This window comes from Bombina bombina, chromosome 3, assembly GCF_027579735.1.
Source record: "Bombina bombina isolate aBomBom1 chromosome 3, aBomBom1.pri, whole genome shotgun sequence".
Classification (NCBI taxonomy): domain Eukaryota; kingdom Metazoa; phylum Chordata; class Amphibia; order Anura; family Bombinatoridae; genus Bombina; species Bombina bombina.
In genome coordinates, this window is record NC_069501.1 from 1,027,662,307 (window position 1) to 1,027,679,433 (window position 17,127).

The following is a 17,127-nucleotide window of genomic DNA, read 5'->3' on the forward strand; positions in this document are numbered from 1 at the left end:
CAATGAGAATGAAGCACATTTGATAACATAAGTGAATTGGGAAGTTATCTAAAATTGCATGAGCTATCTGAATCATGAAAATTTAAAATTACGGCTTACACGACCCTTTAATGGAAGTGCATAGTGTAAAATGATCATGCGTGGAAATATTAGGGAGTTTGATGGGATAAAAACCATTAGGTAAACTAAAGAGACCCGGTGTAAAATTGTGTGTATATATCTATATGCGAGGTCCATGAAGACTTTGTGCAGACCACTTGAGTTCTTCGAAACCAAAGTTGTCAAACTAAGCCCTGACCTCAACCCCATTGAATACCTTTGGGACGAATTAGAATGGTGAGTGCAAGCCAGACCTTCTTGACCAACATCAGTGCCTGACCTCACAAATGCTCTTTTCACTGAATAAGCACAAATTCCCACAGAGACACTCCAAACTCTTGTGTAAAGCCTTCCCAGAAGAGTTGCGGCTGTTATAGCCGTAAAGGAAGGGGCCAACTTTATATTAAAGGGATGTAAAACAGTAAATACATGCTAGACATAATGATGTATTACTTTATAGAAACTTAGTGAAATTTAGAAAACCAACAATTTTCTGTATTAAAATTACAAAAAAAAGGAACAAAAAAAATAAAAAGGAATATTATTTTTTTTTAACTACACAAAATTAAACATTTTATTTTACAGTTTCATACTGTTTAATATCCCTTTAATACCTATGGTTTTGAGCCTGGAATGTCCAACAAGCTTCATTATGGCCTATATCTTCAACACAGGGATCTATAGTGTCGGATAATATTTTATAAAAAAAAAAAAAAAAAAAAAAAAAAAATTGTAAAAATAAATGGAATTACTATTAATACACAAAACGTGCATCTATCTACGGCTGGTCCTATGATTAAATACACATTATGTTTTAGATTTAGCAAGCCCATGATTTTTCACTATGTTAGCTCTATTAGTGACCTGCACTATTGTTTGCTGTGTGTCATAGTTACAGTGTGTTTGATATCACATCACAAATAATATCTGCATATAATTACAGAAATAAAAAAAACTAAAAACACACAGTTATAGTATACAAGAAAAACACAAAAGAGCTGTTTTAAATTAAACAAACAACTGTGTGTTATCCCAAAAACCTAAACTAATTAGCTTAATGGTTTAAATAAACCTTGCCATGCTTCACAAACTCATAGTGTACACACTTAGACTGCCCTTCATTCAATGTCATCCAGACCCTCAGGAACAAAATATCTTTGCTATTACTCCAGCGTTATGGGACTAAGAAAGAAAACACCTGTAAAATAACCGCTTTCGTTTTATTTTCCAGAAGTCTTACCCTAGGATACAAACTTTTTATAGCGTAGTAAGCATCAAATGTGTTATCCTAGTGAATAATTCATTCGGTTCAAAAACTGACTTGTAAACTAATGTTGCATGTCGTTAGGCAAGAGCAAATAATCAGGCACCAATTTAAATTCAAATCTATAATGTAGTTTTCATTATCAAACTTGCTCTTCAAAAGGGATAGAAAGGTCAACACCGAAATGTGCACTAGCAAAACTGCTTCTAGTAAAGTTATTGTTTTTCATGGGAATACGCACATATCCTGTGAGAGCACATGAACCTGTATTTAAACACCACACCATCTCAGAGTCAGCGGTGGCTAATATTACACAAACAGTCTTCACAGATACAATACGCACCACTGTCTGCTCCTTGTGCATGCTGCTGTAAATCACTAATAATGTTTAATAAAAGCAGTTTTGCTAACGGAACATGGTATATTGCAAAATGCTTCTATTTAAAATTGAAATGTACAATCTGTTTCACTAAGTTTACTTTTGTATTTTAAATTGCTATACCTTCTTTATCCCCCCAGATGTGGATCCACAGTTTCTGTCTACAGGTACACTTAAAGTTTGCTATGATAAATATTGATAATCAAATGCCTACACTTCTGCAATTAAGTGAACAATGAGCGTTACTAAAAAACTTGACAATCTGAAGTAAACCAGTGCAATATTACATTATTAAAATGGCATTTCAGACTTAAAGGGACACTGAACCCAAAATGTTTCTCTTTCGGGATTCAGATAGAGCATGCAATTTTAAGCAACTTTCTAATTTACGCCTATTATCCTTTTTTCTTTATTCTCTTGCTATCTTTCTTTGAAAATGAAGGCATCTTAACTTTTTTTGGTTCAGAACTGTGTATAGCAATTTTTTATTGGTGGATGAATTTATCCACCAATCAGCAAGAACAACCCAGGTTGTTCACCAAAAATGGTCCGGCATCTAAACTTACATTCTTGCATTTCAAATAAAGATACCAAGAGAATGAAGAAAATTTGCTAATAGGAGTAAATTAGAAAGTTGCTTAAAATTGCATGCTCTATCTGAATCACAAATGAAAAAAAAATTGGGTTCAGTATCCCTTTAAGACAAAAGACCAGAGAATTTTTTTTTAACATTTTTCCCTTCATACATTTAAACAGAAATAGAACATTGTTTTTTTATTTATCTATCAAAAGTATATATTTTTTAGTAGACAACCCACAGCATTGATCTAGGTTAATTTTTGTTTATTTCATGCCACCATTTCACCGCCAAATGCAATAAAAAAATAATTTAAAAAAAAGTTAACTTTCTCACAAACTTTAGGTTTCTCACTGAAATTATTTACAAACAACTTTTGCAATCATGGCACAAATTAATGTAAAAGCTTCTCTGGGATCCGCTTTGTTCAGAAATAAGACATATATGGCTTTGCCTTTTGGTAATTAGAAGACCGCTAATTGAGGCTGCACACAACACTTATTATTCCCAGCAGTGAAGGGGTTAATTTTAGCTTTAGTGTAGAGGTTAGCCTCCCTCTTGACATAGGAGGCAAAGTTTGTAAAACTGATTTGTGGGTGTGGTGAGGGGTGTATTTATAGGCATTTTGAGGTTTGGGAAACTTTGCCCCTCCTGGTAGGAATGTATATCCCATACGTCACTAGCTCATGGACTCTTGCTAATTACAAGAAAGAAAAGAAAGCCTGCCCCCCCACTTCATCCATTACAGGATCGGGGGCGGCCCCTTCATGTTGATTTAGAGTCAACAGAAGGCTTTTTGGCTTGCTTCCCCCTATTCCAAGGTTGACCGGACCTCCAAGAAGACTTGGATTGATCAGACTTGGAAGAAAATGAGGAAGACTTCTACTTTTTCTGAACTTTAAGGGACATAATTTCTAACGACCCTTAGGTCTTTTTTTTGTAAATAATTTTTATTGAGGTAAACAGGTTACAGCATACACCAACAGGGACAATGCAAATGACATATTAGAACAGCTGTAGCATCCTTAAATGACAAACAGAAAGTTGAAGTACAGGAACAGTGAACCATCTATCACTTATGCATTTTTATTATTATACTTTATTTATGAAGCACCATCATATTCAGCAGCGCTGTCCATGGATACAGATCATTTAAATAAAACAATAGTATAAAACTTCTAAGAGACAGGACAGAAGTTACAAACACATACAGGAGGAATCGAGGGCCCTATTCCCGTGGGAACTTACAATCTAGAAGGGTAGGAGGTTGGGAAACATGAGGTGAGGACTGCAAGAGTGAGAAAGATGTTAATGCAGAGTTAGAGGAGGGAAATGTTGTTAGGTAAAAGGAATATTATTGAGTTGGGTGGTAGGCTTCTCTGAACAGAAAAGTCTTCAGAGAGCATTTAAAGGAAGAAAGATTTGGGCAAAGCCTGACAGCACGAGGGAGAGAGTGTTCCAGAGTGTAGGTGCTGCACGACAGAAGTCCTGCAGTCTAGCATGAGAGGAGGTGATAGTCGCAGACCCAGCCATCTATCCTCATTAAATACTACCATCTTTAATGAGACTGTTAAATATACGACTATCTCACTTTTAGCACTGCATTTGACATTTTGTATTTTTATCATCCTTAACCCCTTCTGTGTCTCTTGATAGGCACATCTGATAGGGGCACCTTCTGTTTAATCTGTTTGCACTAATGCTAGTATGCTGATGCCATTTTAGTACCATATTTCAGTAGATTAATTAGTGATCACTCATATTAGCATATTGATTCACATCTGAGTATTAAACATAAGGTGTTTATTTTATTTTCATTTTCCCTTGGTGACACAAGGGCGCCCCTTACCCTTCTCATATACCACTTTACTCATAGTGTACCATTGCATTTTAGCAGTACAGTTGGCTATAAAACTCTAAGTCAGTTGAGCAGACACTTTCAGGAATGTGCTAAAACAGTACCACACTATGTCCTCTCTCTTTCCTTTGAGTTTTTTTTTTTTTTAAATGTAAAAACCGGATTTATGATCTTCTATGACAATTCTTAATAACGTATCCTTTATTATCAGACTTTTATTCACAAAGTGGTGCTTATCCACATTTTATTAATCATAATTATGTTTACACACCATGATGTTTAATTATATTTGTTATTGTGAAATTCGGTTACACATTATTTAATAAAGAATGTTTAAGATTGAAAATGCTACACTTTACTCAATGCGGTTAATAAACTTTAACCTGCTTTAAAAGTTATCTTGTATATGTCCATTCCAGTAGCATCCAGAATTCAAGAAACTTCTGGTTTCAAAGAAAGAGGAGGCAAGAACTGGTAATTCTAGGTGTACAGGCACCTTTCACTGCTAAGGAATCCGAGTCAAGCAAATAAGTGTGTGTGAAGATTACAATCTATTTTACTACTGTGTAGTAAAAAGTTGTACTTTTGGATATGCGACTGGTTATATTTTAGTTTCTCAGAATTTAATCTATGGCATTTATACCAAAGTAGCCCACTTTAGGGTGTCACCCTAAGTCTATATATGAGCACACACAATGGATCTATGGATAAAATAGGAGGTAGACAAGTAGTGTGGAATGGAGACTTCTTTTTTTTTTTTTAAACACTTACCTGAGGAACATATTGCTGCCTCAAGGCTTAATGCTTGGCATGCCCTTATCACTTTTGTGCCACCCTTTTCTTATTTAACTGTGCAATTTCTGCATTTCCTGATGTTAATTGAGAATAGATTTAGCTCCACTTTTCGCCCTCCATTTATAGGTTATATTATAGTAACTCTGCATCTCTTGAGAGACATACACCAGATTTTTCTTTGCATAAATGGTTTTATAAATGATCCATTAATATAGCCCATCTGGAAGTGTTTTTTGTAACAAGGTTTAGTTTTGAATTTTCTTTTTTTTTTTTTACAACATTGTGCTGATTTTCAGACTCCTAAAAAAGCCCCAGTGTCAGATGTATACATGCGTTTACAGACTACTGCTGGGTCTTGTTTGTCTAATCTGTCTTTATATGCAGGGAAGGGGGGGTCTGCTCCAAGCCCCTTTCGCTGGGTGTCCCAGCTAACCTCATCAACAGTGCTAAACTTGGAGCTTCTAAGTAAGTTTTTATAAGGTTTTATACTGGATTTTTAGATCAGTATCTGTGCATATTCTTCCTTATAGTAGTGTCTATTACATGCAGTTATATGAAAATTGGTGTATACTGTCTCTTCAAATATTGGGATTGGCCAATCCCTTTGTTTTTTTAAACAGCCTTACCTTGAAGGAAAGCTTAGATAAGGGGGATCACAAGAAAGACTAGACAATTCAGACTATTCTGGCAGAACAAAACACTAAAAGAAACCAATCTTTTTATGACAGGCTTAATGTCTAAAGACAGCATAGGTTCAAAAGGAGAAGCTTGCAAGCCTCTTAAAACCAATTAAAGGGACACTATACCCAAACATTTTCTTTCATGATTAAGGTAGAGAATACAATTTTAAAAAACATTCCAATTTACTTCTATTACCTAATTTGCTTCATTCTTTAGATATACTTTAATGAAGAAATAGCAATGCACACGGTGAACCAATCACAGGAGGCATCTATGTGCAGCTACCAATCAGCAGCTACTAAGCATATCTAGATATGCTTTTCAGCAAAGAATATCAAGCGAATGCAGCAAATTAGATAATAGAAGTAAATTAGATAGTTGTTTATAATTGTATGCTCTTTCTAAATCACGAAAGAAAAAATTTGTGTTTCATGTCCCTTTAAGTTTAAAGGGGGAGAAATTGCCTAAACAGCAGGAAAATTAGCAATTTGCGTATGATATAGAAAAGAAAAGCTAAAATTTGAACCTTCAAAGAGCTAGCAGATAAGCCCATGTCTAAACATTATTGTAAAAAAATTAAAAAATATTGCAGAATTCTGGGAGTTCTGAAAGAATGGCAATAAAAAAAAAAAATCTACTTTTAACAAAAAATAATAAAAAAAAAATAATACTTTCCATACCTTGTGAAATATCTGCCTCGTGGCAGAATTCCTAACCTGTATCAGAGTTTAAAACAGTTTAGCAATTACTTTGTTTCAAAATCCCCAAGCCGTCGAGTTGAGAGACATGAGATTTTGAAGATAAAATTGACCAGAGACAGAAAGTCTTGACAAAGAGGAAGAGACCATGTAGGAAAGTTGTACATCTGAACTAAGTCTGTGAACCAAGTTTTCCAAGGCCAAGCTGGAGAAATCAGAATTACAACAGCTCTTGTTTGATTGGACGCTCTTGGAAGTAAAACAGTTAGGGAACAAAATGTAAGCCAAGCGAAGGGACCAAAGGACTGCAAGTAGGGATGCACCGAAATTTCGGCCGCAGAAAGTTTCGGCCGAAAATGGCATTTTTTGTTATTTCGGTTTTCGTTTTTTATTTTTGCCTTTTATTTTCGGTAAAATTATTGTGTAGCATATTTCAAATTTGATGCCAGCCTAGAGCTGCTGTTTGAGTTCATTACTTAACTTACAGTTTTGCACATAATAGTTTTCTAGGACTATACTTTATTTTGATAATTGGTAACAAAACAAAAATGGATAAATCTGATTCTGTTACACAGAACTAAATAAAGAATAATACTAGCGATGCACCAAAATTTGGGCCGCCGAAAATGTGCAATTCCAATTTCGGCACAAAGAGAACCAAAATGGCTAAAAATGTACAGCCCTCCCTGTTCTATTGAGTTACATGTCTATCCTTAGCATAAAGGTGAACAGCACAGCACTGGCATGGTACACAGAGCACACACATATGTACCATGACATGATGATATTTGAAACCAGCAGAGCCTTTTTTTTTTTTTTTTTTTTTTTTTTTTAAGGAAACCAAAGTTCTGAATAGTGAACACAGTAATCAAAGGAGGATAAGTAACATGTTTATAAACACTTGCTATTATCAGACACAGCCCTAAGCACACACAGTGAATATCTATAAGCCTTATATACAGTGCTCATACATCAGCCTCTTGTGCATAGACTTTCTATTCGCCTGGGGCAAATATGTGTGCACACTATATATGCATAAGCCCCAAGCTCGCACACAGTTGGTACAAATTAGCACCCACCAGACAGTGTATACAAAAAAGCACATTAACTTTCTATAACCACCTTGCACCTAAGGTTGTAGCTAAGTCCGGTGGTACTGGTTATAGGTGACAGGCAGACTCCATTTGGGGCTCCGAACATATAATCCAAAGGGTCAGTGTGAGACCCGAACCAGGAACTAGGCGGAGATGCGATAACTACACCCAAAAACAAAAACACATGTCCACCTTGTATTGTTGTCTATCTATAACCACGCTCTCCCTTATAGAGCTCCAGTTTCACTGCAGATCCCGCCCTACGGTACAAGTGACCGGAGCTTTCCCGCCTACAAGCTCTCTCAGCTACACACACACACACACACACACACACACACACTGTAGTTAAAAAAGAAAAAAACAATTTTGGTTTCGGTTTTCGGCCAGGGGCATCCGTAATTTTCGGTATCGGTCCAGAATATTCATTTCGGTGCATCCCCAACTGCAAGTGCATCTACAAACTCTGCCTTAGAATCCCTGGACCTCACAAAATATATCTGGGAAGCTTGTTAAAGAACCACTTAATACAGTAGAATTACATAATTAACAAGTACATAACAAAAAGACAATGCAAAAACACTTACTCTGAATTTCAAATAAACATATCCCCCCCCCCATTTATTTTCTCTCCCATTTTCCGGCACCCTGTATCATGTAACAGACATCGACCAATCACAGACTAGTATATGTATACCCTGTGAGCTTTTGTGCATGCTCAGTAGGATCTGGTTTCCTAAAAAGTGTGAATATAAAAAGAGACTGAAAAATTTGGTAATGGAAGTAAATTAGAAAGAGTCTTAAAACTTCATGCTCTATCTGAATCAAAAAAGTTTATTTTGACGAGTGTACCTTTTAACGAGAAGCCATCGTGTCTATTTCTGGAAGACCCCACTTCTTGACTATCTGATTGAAGACATCCATGATAAACAAATTATGCTTACCTGATAATTTTCTTTTCTTCTGACGGGAAGAGTGCACAGCTGCCTTCATTACTTTTGGGAATTCAGAACCTGGCCACCAGGATGTGGCAGACATACCCCAGCCAAAGGCTAAAATACCTCCCCCACTTTCCTCATCCCCCAGTCATTCTGCCAAGTTAACAAGGAACAGTAGGAGAAAAAGGTGCCAGAAGAACAAAAATTTACTGCCGCCTCAGACAAATAACGTGGGCGGGAGCGGTGGACTCTTCCCGTCAGAAGAAAAGAAAATAATTTAGGTTTTACTTCTTAAATGGGAAGAGTCCACAGCTGCATTCATTACTTTTGGGAAAACAATACCCAAGCTATAGAGGACACTGAATGCAAACAAAGGGCGGGTACAAAAATGCGGCCCCTTTGAAAGGCACCACAGCCTGAAATGACCCGACACCCTACAAAAAAAAAAAACTATAAACGACAAGGGGAAAAAAATGGAAGCCCAGGTAACTGCTCATCAGTTACACATCCTGCAAAGTCGTGCTAGAGACCACTCAGACCCTGAGTCTGCTGAGCACAAAAGCCTCCAAGGAGCCAGCCCTGCGGCTCTCGACTCCCACAAAAGAACCCCCGACCTAAAGGACAAGAACCTCTATCAATCCCCGAGAGGGAGAATAGAGAACCCTCTAACAGATCCAAAGGACCATCCAACAAGGGCTCAAAATCAAAACTTTGAGCAAACCCAAGTTTGCCCCAAGACCACTGCCCAGGGAGACAAACTCCCAAGAAGAAGAAGGACCAGAAAGATAAGTCCATACTCCGGAAAAAACATCACTAGGATGAACAGAGGGCCATCCTCATATTCCTGACATAGCACCATACCACATATGGTGCTCCAGAAAGATTCCCATTGCATCACAGTCAAGTCGAAAATAGTCAGGCTAGACAAGCATAAACAGGATAATTGTCCTAGCAGACAAAAAAGAGCTCTCCGTGAGAACACAGAGCCACCTTTAAACAAGAACTGAGCGATGACCAATGTCCAGGTAGCAAAGCTGAGCCTAAGCCATTGTGGGAGCTCATCCCACCGAGAAGCGCAGAAAATACTCGGCAACAGCTTTCGTCCAGAAAAATCCAGACTCCAAGGAGCGTCCCATCCCAGCAGCAGACGCCACGCCCCCCCACCAAAGGTGCGGACAGACTTCATAAAAGTACACAGTCAACACTGCATAGAGCAGACCGATCCCTGACCTTCACTCCAAGGTAACGCTCCCAGCCCAAAGGCTAGTTAAAAACCTAAGACAGGAAGTATCAAAACTCCGCCTAGACCTACAGGAGAAAAAGGATGGATCTAAGAGGAATCAAAACCCCAGAGTAGAGATCTGACCGCTACTTAAAAACTGGCATGCTACCATGAGCCATTACAGGAACTTCGTACTCAGGGCCCAGAACCCCTACACTGTTGCCTTCCATAAAGAAGGAACAGTCCTAAAGGGAAGATAGTATTCTGACCCACAGCATCCGAACATCAGAATCAAGCCCCATGATCCTGAGTATGCAAAGAAGGGAAAAGACCCTATGAGGCAAGAAAAATAAGGACCCACAGGTCTTCACGGATACTGAGGTACCTCTAAATCAAGGAGAGCAATGCAAGCACCCATCCCCCACCCTAGGTGAGGAGAAGAGGAAGTAAAGAAACGGTAACCACCCTACCAATAGAGGCGAGATCCTTCGGCCAAAATCGCCAGCCCAGTTAATACGACAACTAGAAGCCTACCAGGAAGCATTAGATGCCCCCGAAGACAAGTAGGGACCCGTTAGAGACCTCAAACTTAAGCCTCATGCAGCTATTAATCTCCCATGAGTCAAAACACCCAGTCCCCTCAAAGGGACACGCGGGAGATCCAAACCCTTAGGTTAAACTGAACCGCCCATGCTTGTTCCAGGCAAGAGAGACATGGTCTTAAGCCAGAGACCTCGAGAAACGGGACCAATCAAAAGATCTAACCACCCGAGGAACCCATAAGCTGCCTCCTATAGTTAGGGGCGCAACCAAGACCGAGCCTTCCACCATCTAAAGTCCCTAGACGTAGAGTACCAGCAACAGCCCCAAACCCAAGAGTCTGAAACTCCTGACCGGTCTAAGAAAACGGCAACCACATTGGATCGTAAGGTAACCCTTTATAGACAGGCTAACTACCTGATCTACATACTGGAGTATATAAATGGTTATTGTCTTGACCCCAGAAAGGCGAAGGTCTGTATCTGACCCCGGACCACCTACCTGCAAGCCCAAAAAGCTAGATCTCTATAAAGGTCGAAGGATAGCACCTGAGAGTCTAAAGACTAAGGTATGAGAAGGGGCAGTTCTTAGATTGAGAAGACAGTCTTCAGAGATCCTCGCAGGATTGGACTCCCAAATCCCTGTAACATGAACAATGGGAGCCTCGCAGCTCCTAGCAAAAAATATGGGGTGATTTCCTGCCCCCCTGCACTCCAAGTATCAGAGCAAATGAGACGCTGAGAAAAGGAAGGACATGCCCGCACTTCCAAACCCAGATGACCCAACCCAAGACGGGAAGAAAAGGAGACTGCGCCACTGCCAAAGGAATGTGACTGGGCAATGAGTTAACATCCGAAGATACCTACAGTGAAAACGCAAATCGTCCACCACCCGGTATACTAGACCTACGGAGGTCATACACATCTCCAAACTCTAAAGGAATGTGAAACTACGGTTTCAGGACCACAGAGACCTCTAGAAACCACGATGATGTCTTAAACCAACTTAAATCAGAGCTCACAACCTTCCTTCCAGAAGCGTTGGATCTGTGCACTAAGCCTCATACTTCGTAGTAGGATCCGAGCCCGGTGTCCATATCAATAGGCCAAAGTGACATTCAGAATCCGACAGGATAATTAACACCACGAGGGTGACATGAACCCAAGGAACAGCAGATAGCGCTCGACCAGTACCTGCCTGGTACAGGAACACTCCAGAACTGTTCAAGGTCCAAGAAAAATCGACCCGAAGGTTCGATAATATGAACTAGAAACATAACTTCGTTCTTAATCAAAAGTGCGCAACTTCCAAGGAAGTGCCCACGCGACCACAAACTCGCAAGTATCAATTCCAGAGAAAGAACGTTCCCAAAAACGGAAATTATATTAGACGTGAGTTTATGAAAACAAATCAAATACATCCTATCCGGATCAAAATAAAAGTAAGGCAGCACCCACGGGTGAACGCCGAAGGAGAATGGGTACGCCAACAGGACCAGCAGATCAGAGGTCCCATTCTCCCAAGCTCAGAACTGGAACCAATACACAAAAGAAAGAAAGAAAAATGGAGACGTCAAGGAAATTAGCTTCATCCCCAAACGTCTAACCCAACTTTCCATCCGGCACCTAAGGCCGAGGATCCCTCGGCCCACTAGGACTGGAATCCTCCAGCACTGCCAAAACATGCCTTAGTAAGACACGAAGACGTGCCAGCCTATAACGGTAGGCAAAATTATCCCTTGCCGGATCAATGAGCAACCCCGGCCCAGAGGTTGGGGCCCCTGAAGCCTCAGAGGCCTACGCTTCCCCAGGAGGCCGAACTGGGGAATATTTCACTTGGGAGATATAAATGAGCTGGCGCCATAGATATGGCCATGCGGAACCGTGCCGTAACCTCTTGAGAAAACAAGCCACCTTCCGGAGAAGGAGTGACGGCCAAAGGGACACCTGCTTGCGTAGCAAAGGAAGGTTCTGGGGCATGCGCCTCACAGGACATGGAATCCTCGGGGGCGGATGGCTCAACGCACTCGATTCCCCGATTTGGGAGAAGAGAGTACTCTAGAACAGCAATCGGAACATAACTGGTGGGCATGGATAACCCGGGCCATTTCATATTCATCACAAGACGCATTCTCCGAATCGGCGATATCCGTGTCTAAAAAAAAATATCAGAATCCTTCATAACTTTGAGATTACAAAAATGACAAACACTAAACGGAACCCTTTTTACACCCCCAATGGCTGAGGCACTCACCACCTCCTGTGAACCAGACAACTAACGAGCAAACTCTCACTGTCGCCACAGTCAGAATACGGAAGTGGAAAACAACGTAACCACACCCGGTCATGAGGTGCACCGTGCAAGTAAAAAAAAAGGGCATGCAAATCTAAAGAAATCGCGCCAACTGATAAGGCAGTTATGTTCCAAAAAGCCATGAGCCCAAGTATTACTACACATTAGCAGATAGAACCACATAACAAACATGATTAAAGTCCCCCCTGCTCAATAGCCCCCCTCAGGAGATATTAACCCTACCTTCTTTCGTTAACATTACATTCACATATCAAAATAAAATGAAACGATCTTACTGAAATCTGCACTGTGGAACACGACCCTTCAAGTGTGACAGATAGTAGCCTTGCTTCTGACATGGACTTGAGAGAATAAAGGCAGGCAGCGAAACTAGTCAGCGCCGATTGCCAAGGAGCTGTTAATATGAGTCGGGATGGTTTCGCAGAAAGACTCTCCCTGCATCTCCGGACCCTAACCTTCATCCATGCACTCACTGAGAGGCCGACAGGATTACTTAAAACTCCAGTCCCATTTCGAAGAGTACTACCCTCCATAAGAGACTATCTTCAATCTTCTGACACTTCTCTGCCAACCTCCTATGACAAAAGGCAAAGAATGACTGGGGGATGAGGGTAGTGGGGGAGGTATTTGAAGCCTTTGGCTGGGGTGTCTTTGCCTCCTCCTGGTGGCCAGGTTCTGAATTCCGAAAAGTAATGAATGCAGCTGTGGACTCTTCCCGTTTAAGAAAAGAAACCATTCCCCTGGATTTAAAGATTGACAACTGAGATAATCCACTTCCAAGATGTTCGCACCTGGAATATGAACCGCAGAAATTATGCAGCAATTGTTCTCTGCCCATTGGATAATTCGAGAAATCTCCATTGCTAGAGATTTGGAAGTTTCTCTGACGATTGACTGCCGTAACATTGCCCGATTAAAAATGCAAGTAAGACTTCTCCTTCAGAAGAGGCCAGCCCTGAAAAGCCCTGAACATGTCTGAAGATCCATGAGGATCTCACAATAGTTCAAACACATTTATTGGTGACCTCCTCCAGAAGAAACCAAATTCCCTGGGTTCTTCTAAACCCCTATACAGAGTACCAACCTAGGAAACTTGTGTCGTCATTGGCCAAGATGGACAAAGAAAAGAAGCCCACAGAGAAGTGAACTGGAGATTTATCCACCACAAGAGAGACCGTCTAGTTACAGGATCTAATAGAATCCTTTTGAAACAATGATTGTAATCCTTGCAACATTGACTCATGCAAGCAAGCATGCAAAGTTGAAGAAGACTCAAGAAAACTAACAAAATGGCATCTGATGCAGCAAACATCAGACCTAGCACTTCCAAACAGAGCACTATCATAGGATTGTGGATCAACTGAAGCTTTGGACAAGATGACTAACTTTTCCTTCTCTGATCAAGATAGTCTCATAGATACTGAGTCTATGACGACTCCCAGGAAAGACACCCTGGTCTGAGAAAACAAGAGAGCAATTTGTAACAAATGCTACATCCATGTTGCTGAAGAAACAAAATATTGTTTGTATGAGAAATTGCTAAATGTAAAGGTGGAGCCTGAACCAATATATTGTCCAGGTAAGAGTCTACAAGAATACACTGAGGTCCGATTAAACAAGAGGGTTCCCATAACCTTTGTGAAAATTCTGATAGCTATAGCCAGACCAAACAATAAAGCTATAAATTGGAAATGCTTGTTCAGAAAGGCAAATCTGAGAAAATGATAATGCTCCTTGTGGATAGAGATAAAAAGATATGCGTTTTTCAGCTCTATGGAGGACATAATTGGCCTTGTTGAACTAGAGGAAGGATAGTTCGGATTGTTTCTATCTTGAAGGTCGGAACGCTGAGAAACTTGTTCAGGAGTTTTAGATCTAGAATAGGCCTGAAAGTTGCCTCTTCTTTGAGAGCTATTAACAGTTTGGAATAAAAATCCAGATAGGGAAACTGTTCTTATCATCCCCATGAGTTCTAGATCCTGAACACATTGAATAAAGGTTTGTGCCTTTAGTGGGTTCTTTGGAATGTTGGAACAAAATAAACCTTCCTCTGGTTCGCCATGATCTGAAGGTTATTCTGTATCCCTGGGAAAAAATGTTCAATACCCAAGAATCTCTAACAGACTTAGTCCAGTCGTAATCTGCCTCGTACCCAAAGAAGATCCGGATTGGAGGCCGCACCTTCATGCTGATTTGGTAGAAGTGGAGGGCTCTTGACAACTTAGATTTGATTCAAGTGTAAGGGAAGATCTGGTAGATTTTTGGCTCCTAGATTGACAAAAGGAATAAAAAGATTAGAAGGTCTGGCTTTCCCCTCAAGGGAAAAGGCTCCTCCTGTTACGGTAGAAAGAACAGCATCCAGACCAGTACTAAAAATATTTCCTTGAAAGGAAAGAGTCAAATGTCTTGTCTTAGAAACCATGTCAGTTGACAAAGATTTCAGCAGCAAGGTCCTTCTGGTCATAACAGCTAGTGCCATATTTATGTTGTTAATATTGATATCAACAAATCTCACCACAGATGAATGCATAGGATCTTTGAACAAAGTAATGTCCTCTGAAGTAATAGTACTGCACTCCACCAATGTAGAAAATGGATCTGTCTACCTTAGAGACCGTCTCCTAAGTCCCAAATTAGAAGATGGTAACAGAAATAGCTTAAAATGTTGAAGTTGGTATAAAAGGAGTACTGGGTCTTGACCATTCCTTGGAATGAATACACATTGGAAATAATTGCATCTGCTACAAGAAAAACTTTAGGAGCCTTAGTAGTGGGCTTGAAAAATAGATCTGATTAACAGACTTCAGCAATATCAGAATATTGTACTCCTAATGTACATAATACTTCCTTCTGCAATGTACAGAGGTGTTCCAATTCAAACATAAAAAGTAGATGAATCTAAATCCTGTTCAGTGACAGGATTTAGTTTTTAGCAAACCAGAATGTCAGTAGGTTTAATGTCAATAGGTTGAATGCCAGCTTAGATCTTTTACATTTACTTGTATAGAGGGCACAGTCGCCAACATTTCAGAGACAGAGGAGCATACAAAATATTTAAACCCTAGAGTAAAATCGGATGATCTCCCTTGTAAAAAAAAAATAAACAAAAGGGAGAAAAGACTGTTAGGAGGCAAGAGCAGCTTTAGATAGCCATGCGACTGGTGACCCATACAAGAATTGCAAAAATGTGCTGGGGTACAAAAGCAACTAGTTAGCAAAATATACATTTAAACTGAATAGCAAAATTGGTGGATCTACCCTCTAAAAGGATCTATGTGTATGGTATTGGAGACAGTTCCAGAATGCTCAATTGGAGAAAAACAATACAGACAAATAATACACCACAGTAAATATTCTGAATACAAGCAGAATACAATAATTCAGGGATCTTTTCAGAAAAATCAGAACAGGAGATATGAGAAACTCTGCACACTGTAAAACCTTACAGTAAATAGGACTAGTGAGAAAATAAGTACACATTTTGTAGTTAAACATTTGACAACTGCCAATTATCAAAAATTAATAAATATAATAAATATACTTGAATGTTTTAGTAACTATACCCCCTCATAGCTATATACCTATACATATCTAGATTGTAAGTTCCCACGGGAATAGGGCCCTCAATTCCCCCTGTATTTTGACTGTAAAATTTTGTCTTTTATCGTATTGTTTCTCCATTGTACTGTTATCCTTGTACCCATGGGCAGCGCTGCGGAACCTGCTGGCGCTTTATAAATAAGAATAATAATAATAATTTACAAGAAGTGCAGGAGAAAAAAAAACAAAATAATCTGAACACACCATCGGGAAAATTGCGCTCATTGGCTCTGTGGATCAGTGAGCTCACAGGCACCGACGGCAATAGAGCACTCACAGGAAAGGGCAGGTTAGTAGAACATTAAAATTTTAAACTACTGAGTTTCCACAAATCCCCTTTTTACCTATTAAGAAGGCTATAGAGTCCTTAGGCACGCAACTCAGTAGGGAGCAAGACACTAGTCCTATGAAGAATAAACAACACACACTGGCTCTATTGTGCAGTAAAGAAAAATTACCTAAGCTAGGAGCGCACTTACAAAGCGCTGGATATAGTAACCGCAAAACTCAGGAAAACACACACACGCACGTACTATCCCTTCACTGAAAAAGATTTTAAAAACATACAGATCTCTCCTGAAATACACAATAAGTAATTAGACTAATAGTACGTATGTTAGTGAACACATTTCACAGCGAACACCCACTATTTTGTACTTTGTAAAGAACTGTACCTACTACTAGCCAGTGGACTATGTGAGTTCAATCTGTGAAATACCTAAAATTGCGCTCTCTCTGCTGTGCTTACTCCTGCAGAAATGCCTGCTTCCTGTAGAGAGCTCATCCAGTGCTGTGTACATCAAAGCAGAGGATCACCCAACAGGAGGAGGATAAGGGGCCGGTCCCCACAACACCTGTACAGGCTTGTGAATAACTCCCTCACCAGGAGTAATTGTGTCACTACCTTATGCTCAATATCTCCTCTGTCTTTCTGTAGCAACTCTCTGAGGGGAAAATGGGCCTCAAATCGGTCTGAGGACCCCTTTCAATGAAGTATCTGGAGCACCTCAATTCTTCATCCACATCCTGGGAGACAGAGATTAAACTGGCTAATCAGTGAGGTGGGAGGGAA

The 17,127-nt window shown here is 39.9% G+C and overlaps 1 protein-coding gene across 1 annotated transcript in view; it reads right to left on the bottom strand.

The window, feature by feature from the left end:
• The window catches only part of TFCP2 (transcription factor CP2), a 124,342-nt gene that overhangs the window by 53,473 nt on the left and 53,742 nt on the right, over positions 1-17,127 (bottom strand). The window lies entirely within an intron of this gene.